Source organism: Panthera uncia, chromosome B1, assembly GCF_023721935.1.
Source record: "Panthera uncia isolate 11264 chromosome B1, Puncia_PCG_1.0, whole genome shotgun sequence".
Taxonomy (NCBI): Eukaryota; Metazoa; Chordata; class Mammalia; order Carnivora; family Felidae; genus Panthera; species Panthera uncia.
In genome coordinates this window covers 172,549,990-172,562,937 of record NC_064811.1, presented here as the reverse complement: position 1 = coordinate 172,562,937, position 12,948 = coordinate 172,549,990, and the positions used below count along the sequence as shown (strand labels likewise).

The 12,948-nt window shown below is 39.2% G+C and overlaps 1 protein-coding gene and 2 pseudogenes across 3 annotated transcripts in view; 2 read left to right on the top strand and 1 right to left on the bottom strand.

Moving 5' to 3' along the window:
- Positions 1 to 12,948, top strand: part of WRN (WRN RecQ like helicase) — a 153,962-nt gene that overhangs the window by 713 nt on the left and 140,301 nt on the right. The gene's annotated exons all lie outside the window — the stretch shown is intronic.
- Positions 3,808 to 5,027, bottom strand: LOC125923393 (nuclear receptor subfamily 5 group A member 2-like; annotated as a pseudogene).
- On the top strand, positions 12,687 to 12,826 carry LOC125924195 (uncharacterized; annotated as a pseudogene).

Below are 12,948 nucleotides of genomic sequence, written 5' to 3'. Positions count from 1 at the left end.
CTCTCTCTCTGCCCCTCCCCCGTTCATGCTGTGTCTCTCTCTGTCTGAAAAATAAATAAAAAAACGTTAAAAGAAAAAAAAGAAGGGAAGACTCCTTTAAAAAAAAAAAAAAACAAAAAAAAAACCCGCGACCTCCTGCCCCTTCCCACCTCCGGAGCATACCGGAAAAGGGCCCCCACATGCCGCAGGCCTTCCCAGGGCTTCTGTCAGCCAAAAAGTGAGCTTTCCCATTCCCTCCCACCTTCAGCTTGTGCCACCGGTTGCTTGTCTTGGGCCCTTGGGATTGTACCCTTCGGATCCAGCCTTTACTGCTGCGGAAATGGAGCCACTCCATATTTTCATAACAAAGTCGAGGGAAATAACCTATTACGTGTAATTTAGCAAATTAAGTTGGATTTCTTGAGTTTAAATCCTTTAACAGTAAGTTTTGAGTAAAGAGCCGAAGGAAAGCTAGTTCTGTGGCTGGGGTGGGGCGGGAAGTGCAAAGGCCCTGAGGAAGCCTGTTTGGCGTGTTCAAAGAGCAGTCTAGGAGGCCAGTAAGTTTAAAGCACAATGAGATAGTAAGGGAGAAGGTGGAGGAGATAAAGTCAGACGGGAAAGAGCTGAGGACAGATAGTGTAGGGCCTGGTAGGGTATTTTGAAAATTTGGGTTTTCATTCTGAGGGAGGTGGGAAGCTATTGGAGAGTTTTGTCAGGGAAACATCATCATCTGAATGATCTTTAAAAAAAAAAAACAAAAAACTGGTAAGGGGCACCTGCCTAGCCCAGTCATTTGAGCCTCCGACTTTGGCTCAGGTCATGAGCTCACAGTTTATGGGTTCGAACCCCGACAGCCTGTCAGCGCAGAGCCTACTTTGGATCCTCTGTCCCCCCCCCTCTCTCTGCCTCTCCCCTGCTTGTGCTATCAAAAAATAAATAAAACATTAAAAAAAATAGAAAACACTGGTAAAATATATGTAACAAAATGTGCCACTGAAACAGTTTTTAAGTGGACAGCTCATTGACATTAATTACACTCACTATGTTGCACAGCCATCACCACTATTTAAAAATAATTTTTTTTAATGTTTACTCATTTTTTTGAAAGGAGAGCGAGCACAAGTGGGGGAGGGGCTGAGGAAGAGGGAGACACTGAATCTGAAGCAGGCCTCCAGGCTCTGAGCAGAGCCTGGCACAGGGCTCAAATGCACGAACCCAGAGATCATGACCTGAGCTGAGGTCTGGTGCTTAACTAACTGAGCCACCCAGGTGCCCCCATCACCACTATTTTTAAAACTTTTTCACCCCAAGTTCTAACTGGTTAATTATTCAATAATTCCCCATTGCCCCTTCTGCCTAGCCCCTGGTAACCTCTAATATAGTCTCTCTCTATGAATTTGCTCATTCTGGAATCATATAATATTTGAGTTCTTAAACATTTTTTAATTTTAATTTTTTAAAAAAATATTTGTGCTTTTGCATCTGGCTTATTTCATTCAGCATAATGTTTTCAGGGTTCATTCATGTTGTACCGTGTATCAGAACTTAATTTCTTTTGGCACACCTGGGTGGCTTAGTCGGTTAAGCGTCCAACTTCAGTTCAAGTCACTCTCCTATGGTTCGTGAGTTTGAGCCCCGTGTTGGGCTCTGTGCTGACAGCTCAGAGCCTGGAGCCTGCTTTGGATTCTGTCTCCCTCTCTGTACCCCTTCTCCGCTCACATTCTGTCTGTCTCTCTCAAAAATAAATGTTAGGGGCGCCTGGATGGCTCAGTTGGTTAAGCGTCCGACTTTGGCTCAGGTCATGATCTCATGGTTCATGGGTTCAAGCCCTGTGTTGGACCCTGTGCTGGCAGCTCAGAGCCTGGGGTCTGCTTTAGATTCTGCCCCTCCTTTTCTCTCTGCCCCTCCCCAACTCATGCTCTGTTTCTCTGTCTCAAAAATAAACAAACATAAAAAAATTTAAAAAAAACGTTAAAAAAATAAAAAAGAACTTATGGCGGAGTAATATTTTATTGTGTGTTTATATTCCGTTTTATGTTCATCTGTTGATGGACACTTGGTTTTTTTACCACTTTTGGCTATCGTGAATAATGCTGCAGTGAACACTGGCTTACAAATATCTGCTCGAGTTCCTGTTTCCAATTCTTTTGGGTATATATCTAGGAGTGGACTTGCTGGATCATGTAATAATTCTGTTTCAGTTGTTGAGGAGCTAACTGCCCAACCACATTGGCAGCACTGTTTTACATTTAACCAGCAATGTGGTAAAACTTCTAGTTTCTCCATATCTTCTCTAAATAATTTTCTTCCTCTTTCATATAATTCTTATTCCTAGGTGATGAAGTGAAGTGATATCTTATTGTGGTTTTGATTTGCATTTCCTTAGTGACTAATGATGTTGAGCATTTTTTTTCATGTGCTTATTGGCTATTTGGTATATCTTCTTTGGCGCAATGTCTGTTCAAGTTTTTGCCCATTTTTATTTTTTTAAAGTTTATTTATTTACTGAAAAATTTGTTAATGTTTATTTATTTTTGAGAGACAGACAGAGTGTAAGTTGGGGAGGGGCAGAGAGGGAGGGAGAGAGAGAGAATCCCAAGCAGGCTCCTCACTGTCAGCCTGGAGCCTGATATAGAGCTTGAACTCATGAACTGTGAGGTCATGATCTGAGCTGAAATCAAGAGGTAACTGACTGAGCCACCCAGGTGCCCCTATTTGTTTTTGTTTTTAGTGGAAAACACTTTATCACAAAGTGATTGCATACTCAGGAAATATCTGGCCTCACTGTGCTGAATCAATGCATTCGGCTTGTCCTCTGCAGCCTAGTATCTATTTCCACCTTCAGCCATCTTTAAATGGGACAATAAAGGACAAGAGAGTAAAGAGCTGGATACATTAATAGTCTTAACAGCATGGTGGTTGTATTCTATCAACTTAGTTGGATCCGTTCAGGTAACTTTTTTGTTTCCCTGTACAAGTCACAGTGCTTAATGAAGACTGCTGTGAAAAGCACTATTTTCCATTTGCACACAGCTTCCATATTCCCTGATCCCTCTGCACGGTTTTTAACAGTCATCCTTTATATTCAAAGTCTGCTTTGTATTGTCTTTCTCTCAAAGAGTTTTAAATTTCCTCCAAAAGTCCTAGGTGATCAGAAGCTACAGATATTTTGTAGCCACATCTACCCCTATGACTGGAAAAGGGAGAAATTGATTTTGTAAGAGATACACTGAGAAATCAAATCCAGGATTCACTTTGTTCTTAAAACAGAGAATGAAACCACTGACTACCAAATGTGCTTTGATAGCTACTTTTAGTTTCCAAACTTCTATTTCACTTTCCCAGATTAATTCAGTATTAAGTTTCAGGAAATAAAATAATTATGTAGTTAAACAGAGATACTTATACAAACAAGAACTGTGTTTACAATGTACCAATCTATTAAAATCAACAATAGACATAGATATTTAGAACTAAACCCCCAGCCCAGTAGACTAGCACTCACCATTTGCCTAAGCCCCATCCAATGACAGTAAACATCCTGTTGGAATCTGCTCCAAAAACAAAAGCTTTACCAACCAAATGTCAAAGTAAACAGGTAGTAAAGACCTATTTGATACTAGTAACCAGTGGTATCATTTTCACTCTTTAGGGTTTAAGTACAAGTAAATGTTGGTATTTTTTCTTTTAAGTTGGCACTATTATAACTTTTTATTTGGTAGTTTTTAAGAAGTTCCCTAGGTTGCTGGTTCACATAGACTTAAATTTTCTAGCCATAAGCCATCTGAATTAAAGGAAATAAGTAAAGACATTCTACTATTCAGAAAAAAAAAAAAAAAACCCAGCCAAATTTACTATAGTTTACATGAAATGCTATTCCCCTCTCCCCCAAACTATGAACCACATATAATAAAAGCTGTGATAGTCCTGATGTCAAGGTTATAAGATTTTTCTAACTCTGTAAATCATGTAAAGAAGAAAAGTTAAGGAAAGTGTGTTTTTAGCACTAAGAATATTTTAATTAGGAACAGAGTTAGGTCTCTCTTGAAAGGGAGAGTCGTAATAGCTGGTCACATATCTTAAGTTCGCTGAAGAAGTTACTACTTCTGGCCCACTCAACAGTGGAGAAGAGGGTTTGATCAGCCATTTTGCACATAAACCCAAACGTGCTCAGCTTTTTGTGCTTGCTTTAGCTTGCTCTTGCTGCAAATAGGCCATGACTTTGGCCTGGACTTGAGGCTCATCTGGTTCACACTTCACGAGTTGCAGTATCAGATGTGGGATGCTTGCTGGGGAGCTTGTCTGGTAACTGTCCATGGAGGAATATAACCCGTTATTGACTCCCGTGAGCTGGTGTCAGGGTCTGGGTACTCAGACTTGATGGCCTGGCTAGGGGACTGAAGTAACCCTTGCGGGCTGCAATGAGGTGGCATTGTCATGCTAATGGAGGATGTTACAAAGGGACTTCTGTCATAGTCTGTAGGAGGCAAGGCCTTTGGAGGCCTTTGGAGATAAAATGCATGTTCTGAATTGCAGAAGAGATTCTGAGCTCAGAGGGCATTGCTTGGATCACGGGAGACATGGCTTCTAGCTTAAGTCCACTGGCTCGGATGAGGGCTTTTTTCTGTTTTAGAGACCCATCTGTCTTGTACATTGGCCCAGATTTATTCCTTCCCCTGTGCATTTGGTTGGCCCTTTACTGCTTCTAGCTTCATTCCAACACAGAGACATTTTTTAAATTGACAGAACAACGCTTTCTCTGTGTTTTATCAATTTGGCAGTTCTGGTGTTCTATACATGTGTACCTTTTATTATTTTGGACTGTGCTTGAAAAACCCTTTGTAGCTTTCACAGGTGAGGAGCCCATAACGGTATCCAAACACTTTATCGCTACACACTGGACAGAGCTCTTCTTGATCTTCATCATAGGAGTAATTCAGCATTTTAAACTGAGACACTTGCATGTTTTCCGGCATCTGCCCCTGTTCCCCATGCGACTGAGCCAGTCTCAGGGCTTCAGTCCCCACTTTGGGCAGCATGATAAGGTGGCTCTGGGTGGAGATAGGGAGTCCTTGTCTGTCCAGAAACCCAGCACCTCCCTCTCCTGCCTCATTTACACCTCTCGTGTGTCCAAGAGCAGTCCTTCCAGCCCCAAGGGTGAGGGTGCTGGGAAGAAAGGGGAAAGATGAGGAGAAAAGGGGAGGTGAGTAGGACAGAGGAAGGCTGGGATGAGGGGTGATGACAGTCCCTTTGCCCATTTTTAAATTGAGTTGTTTATCTTTTTGTTATTGCGTTGTATGAAATCTTCATAATATATTCTCTTTATTAAAACACTTACCAGAAATATGATTTGCAGATATTTTCTCCCATTCTGTGGATTGTCTTTACACTTTTGGATAATGTTCTTTTATTCATAAAAGTTTTAAATTTTGATAAAGTTCAGTATATCTATTTTTTCTTTTGTTGCTTGTGCTCTTGTTGTCATGTTTAAGAATTTGTTCCCAAGTCCAAAGTCATGAAGATTTACTTCTATGTTTTCTTCCAAGAGTTTTTTATAGTCTTAGTAGCTCTTATATTTGAATCAATATATTTTGAGTTAATTTTTGTATATGGTGTGAGATAGAGGTCCAAGTTCATTGTTTTTGCAGGTGGAAATCCAACTGTCTCAATATCATCTGTTGAAGAACTTCTTTTTTCACTGAATAGACTTGGCATCCTTGTCAAAAATCAGTTGGCCATAAATGTAAGAATTAATTTCTGGAAGCTCAATTCTGTTCCACTGATCTATATGTTTATTCTTATGCCAGTACAACACTATTTTGGTCACTGTAGTTTTGTAGTATGTTTTGAAATTGGAGAGTGTGAGTCTCCAACTTTATTCTTTTTGAAGACTGTTATGGCTATTCAAGGCCCTTGAAATTCCATAAGAATTTGAGGATTGGCTTTTTCATTTCTGGAAAAAAGGCTGTAGGAGTCTTGATATTACATTGAAGCTGTAGTTAGCTTTGGGTAACATTGGCACCTTATCAATGTTAAGCATTTCTGTCCATGAACATGGATGTCTTTCCATTAATTGGTATCTTTAAAATCTTTTTCAGCAGTGTTTTGGAAGTATTCAAGTTTTTCACCTTCTTGGATAAATTTACTATTAGGTATTTTATTTTATTCTTTTAGATGCTATTATAAATGAAATTACTTTCATAATTTTTTTTCAGATTGTTCATTGCTAGTGTGTAAAACACAGCCGGCTTTTTGTGTATTGATCTTGTATCCTACAACTTTGCTGACTTTTCTTATTAGATCTAGTGGATTTCTTGTGGATTCTTTGGGATTTTTGTATGTAGGATCATGTCATCTGTGAATAGAGATAGTTTTAATTTTTCATTTCCAATTTGAATGTTTATTATTATTATTTCTTTATGTCTAATTTCTCTGGCCAGAATTTCCCAAACAGTGTTGAATAGTAGTGGTGAAAGTGAATATCCCTGCCTTGTCCTTTTTTTTTTTTTTAATTTTTTAAAGTTTATTTATTTTGAGAGAGTTTGAGTGGGGGAGGGGCAGAGAGCGAGGGAAAGAGAGAATTCCAGGCAAGCTCCACACTGTCAATCTTTTCACCACTAAATATATTAGCTGTGAATTTAAGTGTATTTATTTATTTCGGGGGGTGGAGCAGAGGGAGAGGGAGAGAAAGAATACCAAGCAGGCTCAAACTCACGAACCCTGAGATCATGCCCTTAGCCAAAACCAAGAGTAGGACACTTAACTGACTGAGCCACCCAGGTGCCCTGCTTTGGATTTTTGATAAATGCCTTTTAACATATTGAGGAAGTTCCTTTCATTATTAGTTTTTTGAGTCTTTTTTTATCATGAAAGAGTGGTGGATTTTTCAGATGTTACGTGTGTGTGTGTGTGTGTGTGTGTGTGTGTGTGTGTGTGTGAACTGAGATGATTATGTGGTATTCTTTCATTCTATTGAAGTGATACATTTGCACTGATTCATTTTCTTATGTTGAACCACCCTTGCATTCCTGTGATAAATCTCACTTGGTTATGGTGTATTATTCTTTAAATTGAATTATCTTTTAACAGAATCACTTTGGCCACTGTTTTGGGAATAGATTGTAGAGACAAGGAGATAAGAGGTAATGTGGCTTGAACCAGGATTTTAGCTATGAAGGTGGTGAGAGAAGGTGGATTTCAGCTTTATTTTGAAGGTAAAATTTTTACTGCTAGATTGGATGTGAAGTGTGAAAGGAGAAGAGTCAAGGATAACTAAGGTTTTTGGCCTGAGCAATCAGAAGAAGGATGGAGGTGCATTTACTGAGAATTGTAATTTATAGAAGGAGTAGTTTGGGGAGACTTTTATACATACCCACTGTGATTTGCCCATTAGACACTCAAGTATTTAGTAAATAATTGGACATACAAGATTGAAGTTCATAGGAGTGGTCTAGGTGGTTTATATAAGTTTGGAAGTTGTTAGTGTGCTATAGATAATTTTAAAGCCATCAGACTGTTATCTTCAAGGGAGTGAATGTAGAGAAGAGAATGAAAAGGTCTATGACCTGAATCTAGAATGCTATGAGGTTTAGAGATTGGGGAGTTAAGGACTTGCAAAGGTACTGAGAAGGATTCTTACTGATACAGGTGGAGAATAATTGTTACAGATGCTTAATAAAGTGTTTGAAGAAGGATGATGTGGGGGGTGCCTGGGAGGCTCAGTCGGTTAAGTGTCCAACTGTTGATTTCTGCTCAGGTCATTATCTCATGGTTTATGAGCTCGAACCCCGCATTGGGCTCTGTGCTAATGCTGTGGAGCCTGCTTGGATTTCTCTCTCTCTCCCTCTCTCTCTCTGCCCTTACCCTGCTTGTACTCCATCTCACTCTCAAAATACACAAGCAAGCAAGCAAACAAACTTCTCATAAAAAAAAAAAAAAAGAAGGTGGATATGACTAATTGTGTTATATGTGGCTGGTGTATTGAGCCAGATGAGGACTGAGAATTGACTGTAGGATTTGGCAACATGAAAGTCTTTGGTAAACTTAATATGAGCTCTTTTGGTGGGGTGGAGTGATACAGTGAGTTTAAGAGACAATGGAAGGAATAGAAATTGAGACACTAGTGTAGATGACTCTTTTGAGTAGTTTTTCTATAAAGGGGAGAAAAAGAATGGAGCAGTTAGCCCAGAGTCAAGTTTGTGTTTTTAAGATGGAAGAAATTGCAGTATGTGTATATACTGATAGGACTTTGGGACTTTTCTGGTAGACTAGTAGAGAGAGCAAAATTGGTGATTTGGGAGAGAGGTGAAAAGTGCCCATGAGTAGATGAGAGAGTATGGAATCTAGTACACACATGGAGGGGCTGGATTTAGGCACACAGATAGCTCACAGGAGATATATAAATGTATATGTATCTATACATATATATATGTTGTTTCTATATATATACATATATATGTATGTGTGTGCATATATGTGTGTCTATCCTGGTACCTATGTCAATATTGATGTCAATGTGTACATGTAGATTTCTCTGCCTCCTTAGCATGGGCAAGTTCCCAATTCCTTATTGTGAGAGATCTATACTATAATATATATACATATATATGATTGTATACATTATGTTATTACAGATTTTATTATATGCATATATATACAGATACTATATATATATATATATATATATATACACCACCTATATACATATATGCATCTACATCTATATGTAATCTGCAGTTGGCAAGCTGGAGACCTAGGAGAGCTGAAGGTACGGTTCTAGTCCAAGTCTGAAGGTCTGAGAACCAGGAGAGCTGATGGTATATGTTTCATTCCAAGTCTGAGTTTAAAGGCAGGAGAAGACTAATGACCTACCTTGACTGCAGTCAAGCAGAGAGAGTGAATTTTTTTGTACTCAACCTTTTTGTTCCATTTAGGCCTTCAGCAGATTTGAAGCTCACCCACATCAGGGAGAGCAATCTGTTGTATTCCATCTACTGATTGAAATGTTGGGGCGCCTGGGTGGCTCAATCAGTTAGCATCAGACTTCAGCTCAGGTCATGATCTCACGGTCAGTGGGCTCGAGCCTCATGTGGGGCTCTGTGCTGATGGCTCAGAGCCTGGAGCCTGCTTTGTATTCTGTGTGTGTGTCTCTCTCTCTCTGCCCCTCCCCCACTGGTGCTTTGTCTCTGTCTCTCAAAAATGAATAAACATTAAAAAAAAAAAAAAAAGCAAATGTTAACTTCATCTAGAAACACCCTGACAGACATGCCTAGAATAATTTTAACTAAATATCTTGGCTCAGTGTGGCCCATTCAAGTTGACACAATAAAACTAGCCATCATGGCAGAGTATATGGGCATAGATACAATTATGTGAATACATTTCAGGGTAAGGACATATGGAAGTTCTTTTTTAATTGCTTTTATTTTCAGTGAAATCTGAAGTAAGGTGGTCAGCTGAAAGTGAGGATGGGGGAGGAGATATGATAGGTTTAAGCAGAGAGGAAATGATATGAAATAGTTATTTAAAAAATTTTTTTTGAATGTTTATATATTTTTGAGAGAGAGAGAGAGACAGCGTGAGGTGAGAAGGGGCAGAGAGAGACGGAGGCAGAATCTGAAGCAGGCTCCAGGCTCCAAGCTGTCAGCACAGAGCCTGACACAGGGCTTGAACCCTTGAACCATGGGATCATGACCTGAGCCAAAGTTAGACACTCAACCAACTGAGCCACCCAGGTGCCCCTGAAATAGTTATCTTAGAAGGAGAGGATAGGAAATAGATAAGTGAAAAGTTGTAGAATTGCTAGGAAGACATTTGGTGGTCATAAATTTAAGGTGAGACCGGTCAGCATGGTTGGGTTTTTCACCTGCTGCATTCAGTTAGCCGCATAGGTACAGGCATAGAGTAGGCAGAGAATTTGTTTTCTTCAGGCAGGGTGAGAGTTTTAACAGGAGAGAATAATGAAGCCAAAGATGCACAATGAAGTTAAGGGAGTATGAAAGTAAGTGGTTATAATTTTGCAATTTAAACGCTCAAGGAGGAAGTAAGGACTACCTGGTGGTGAGGAGAGTGGAAAAGTAGGACCATTGGATTATAGGTCCTACTTGGATCAAAGGATTGTTTGAATTGAATTTCTAAGGGAATGAACTTGGAAAATAGGAGATGTTGATTAGAGAGATGCTTAGAATTGAGATTATGGAAGGATTCAGTCATTGGTAATGACATGGCATCCCTATGGGAACAAATGAGCAGAGCAGGGTGTAGGCAAGACAATTGGAGACCTAGTGAGAAAACTGAGAGGCACTGTCTTTGGAAATTTTGCATCAAACATTGTAAGCCCTTGGACAAGTAGAGAGGAAAAGAGGTAGGATGTAGATATAAATGATTATAATACTGATGGTGATGGTCCATTAACATGCAACTCAAATATCACCAACTTGTTCTATACCCAACACTGAAAAGTTAGATATTGAGTTACATATGGATATATTGCAACTCATAGTCAACTCACAATGCCTTCACGGATTTCTTTTTTTTTTTAATTTTTTTAATTTTTTTTTTTTTAACGTTTATTTATTTTTGAGACAGAGAGAGAGCATGAATGGGGGAGGGTCAGAGAGAGGGAGACACAGAATCTGAAACGGGCTCCAGGCTCTGAGCTGTCAGCACAGAGCCTGACGCGGGGCTCGAACTCACGGACCGTGAGATCATGACCTGAGCCGAAGTCGGACACTTAACCGACTGAGCCACCCAGGCGCCCCACGGATTTCTGTTCTTTGACCAAAGTGTTCTTGTAAGAGTGACAGGTGATGGATGACATCTTTTCTTAGCTGTTAATTTGAAGTCTTTCACCAAAGGCTTATTATAATGCTTCTGTAGGAATTTTTCCTGGCTTTCTGGGTAGTCTTCTTTGCCTTGTCTTCTGTCTCAGGGTTGTGAATAATTTATTGGTGGAAAGCAGGCAGAGAGGTAGGAGTATTCCATGACTTAGCAATTTCATGTCTAGGAATCCATCCTATAGAAATAATATGAATGCCTAAAGATACACATAAGGGTGTTCATTGACCATTATTTGTGATAAAACTTGTAAGTAAACTGTCATCAATAGGGAATAGTTAAACAAATTATGATAAAGAAAATGGAATTCTGTATAGTCTTTAAAAAATCATTTCAAGAAGTAGTATTAGATTTTATTTATTCCATCCCATCAACAGGGATGTTATCATTGCAACTAATGAAAAACCCAAGTCAAACTGGCTTTAGCGATAAAAGTTTAGCTTATTTAATTGATATATCCTAAGATACAGTGGCCTGAAGGCAAGTTCAGTTAGAGCTCTGACTATTTTTCTGGCCCTGTGCTTGACCTTTTTCCATGCAGAAGGCAAGAAAGTGCTTTACTTTTGGAGCAGTTTCTTGTATGGCTGTAAGATGGCTGTGCGCATCAACCATGGTGATATATTTCTTCCTTCATGTCTAGCTGGAGCAAAAGCATCCCATCTTATACATTGTAAAGAGAATCTTGAGGACCACTTTGCATTTGACAGTTATGGACAAAGGATGGAGACCAGAGAACTGAGACCTAGGTTATAGTTCCTGCCCCTGAATTGGTTATATGGTAGGGGGAATGGAATTTCCCCACTGATCTTAAAACAATTGGGTTTCATTCCTGGTACTGGTGATGAGGTTATTCTCATCGAAAAAACTTTGCTATTAACATTGGGGGTGGGGGGGGTGGGGAGGGCGAAATGGGTTTGTTACTTCCTTCTTTCTAGTGTTAAGGCAATCAGCCTATTTTTGCTCCTCTCATTCATGATTTTATTAAAACCATGAGAATTTGTTTATCCTCAGCATCCCAAGTTGGAAAAATATAAGTCACTATTGATTTCATTATTTACAGAGGCTCATATTACTCTCAGATTGAAAGAAGGAGGTAGATAAGAGGGAGGGTGGGAGAGAGAAATATGGTTGTTGAGAAACAAATTATAGAATCTTAAAACTCTCCCTTCACATACCTGACCTCAATTCCATTTCTTTCCCTATAGGGATCCCTATTAACTGATACATATCCTTCTGGATTGTTCTTTGCATTTACATTTTGTATTTTAAGTTTTAAATAGAATTTCATTTTTATTTTTATAAGTTTTTTTAATGTTTGTTTATTTTTGAGAGGGGAGGTGGGGAAGGGGTAGAGAGAGCAAGGGAGACACAGAATCCAAAGCAGGTTCCAGTCTCTGAGCTGTCAGCACAGAGCCTGATGCAGGGCTCAAACTCATGAACTGTGAGATCATATCCTGAGCCAAAGTCTGACACCTAACCGACTAAGCCACCCAGGCACCCCTCATTTTGTATTTTAAAATTTAAATGGTAACGACTACTTATACTTAGTTTTTCCTGTTTGACTTTATGTATGTTACTAGAACTTGTCAGTAGTTCTATTGTATTTTTTTATGAACTTCTTATTCCGTATTATGGATGTGTCATTGTTTATTTACTTTTTAAAATTTAGATTTAAGTTAGTATACATTAACATATAACGTATTGGTTTCAGGAGTAGAATCCAGTGATTCATCACTTACATTTAACACTCAGTGCTCATCTCAACAAAGTTCCCTCCTTAATGCCCATCCCCCGTTTAGCCCATCCCCCCATCCACCTCCCCTCCAGCAACCCTTAGTTTGTTCTCTGTATTTAAGAATCTCTTATGGTTTATTGCTTCTCGGCCTTTTGGCTAAGATCAAGTGAAGAATCTCATGGTTTGCCTCCCTCTGTGTTTTTATCTTATTTTCCCTTCCCTTCCCCTGTGTTCATCTGTTGTGTTTCTTTAATTCCACATATGGGTGAAATCATATATTTGTCTTTCTCTGATTGACTTATTTCGTTTAGCATAATACATTCTAGTTCCATCCACATTGTTGCAAGTGGCAAGATTTCATTCTTTTTGATTGCTGAGTAATATTCCATTTGTGTGTG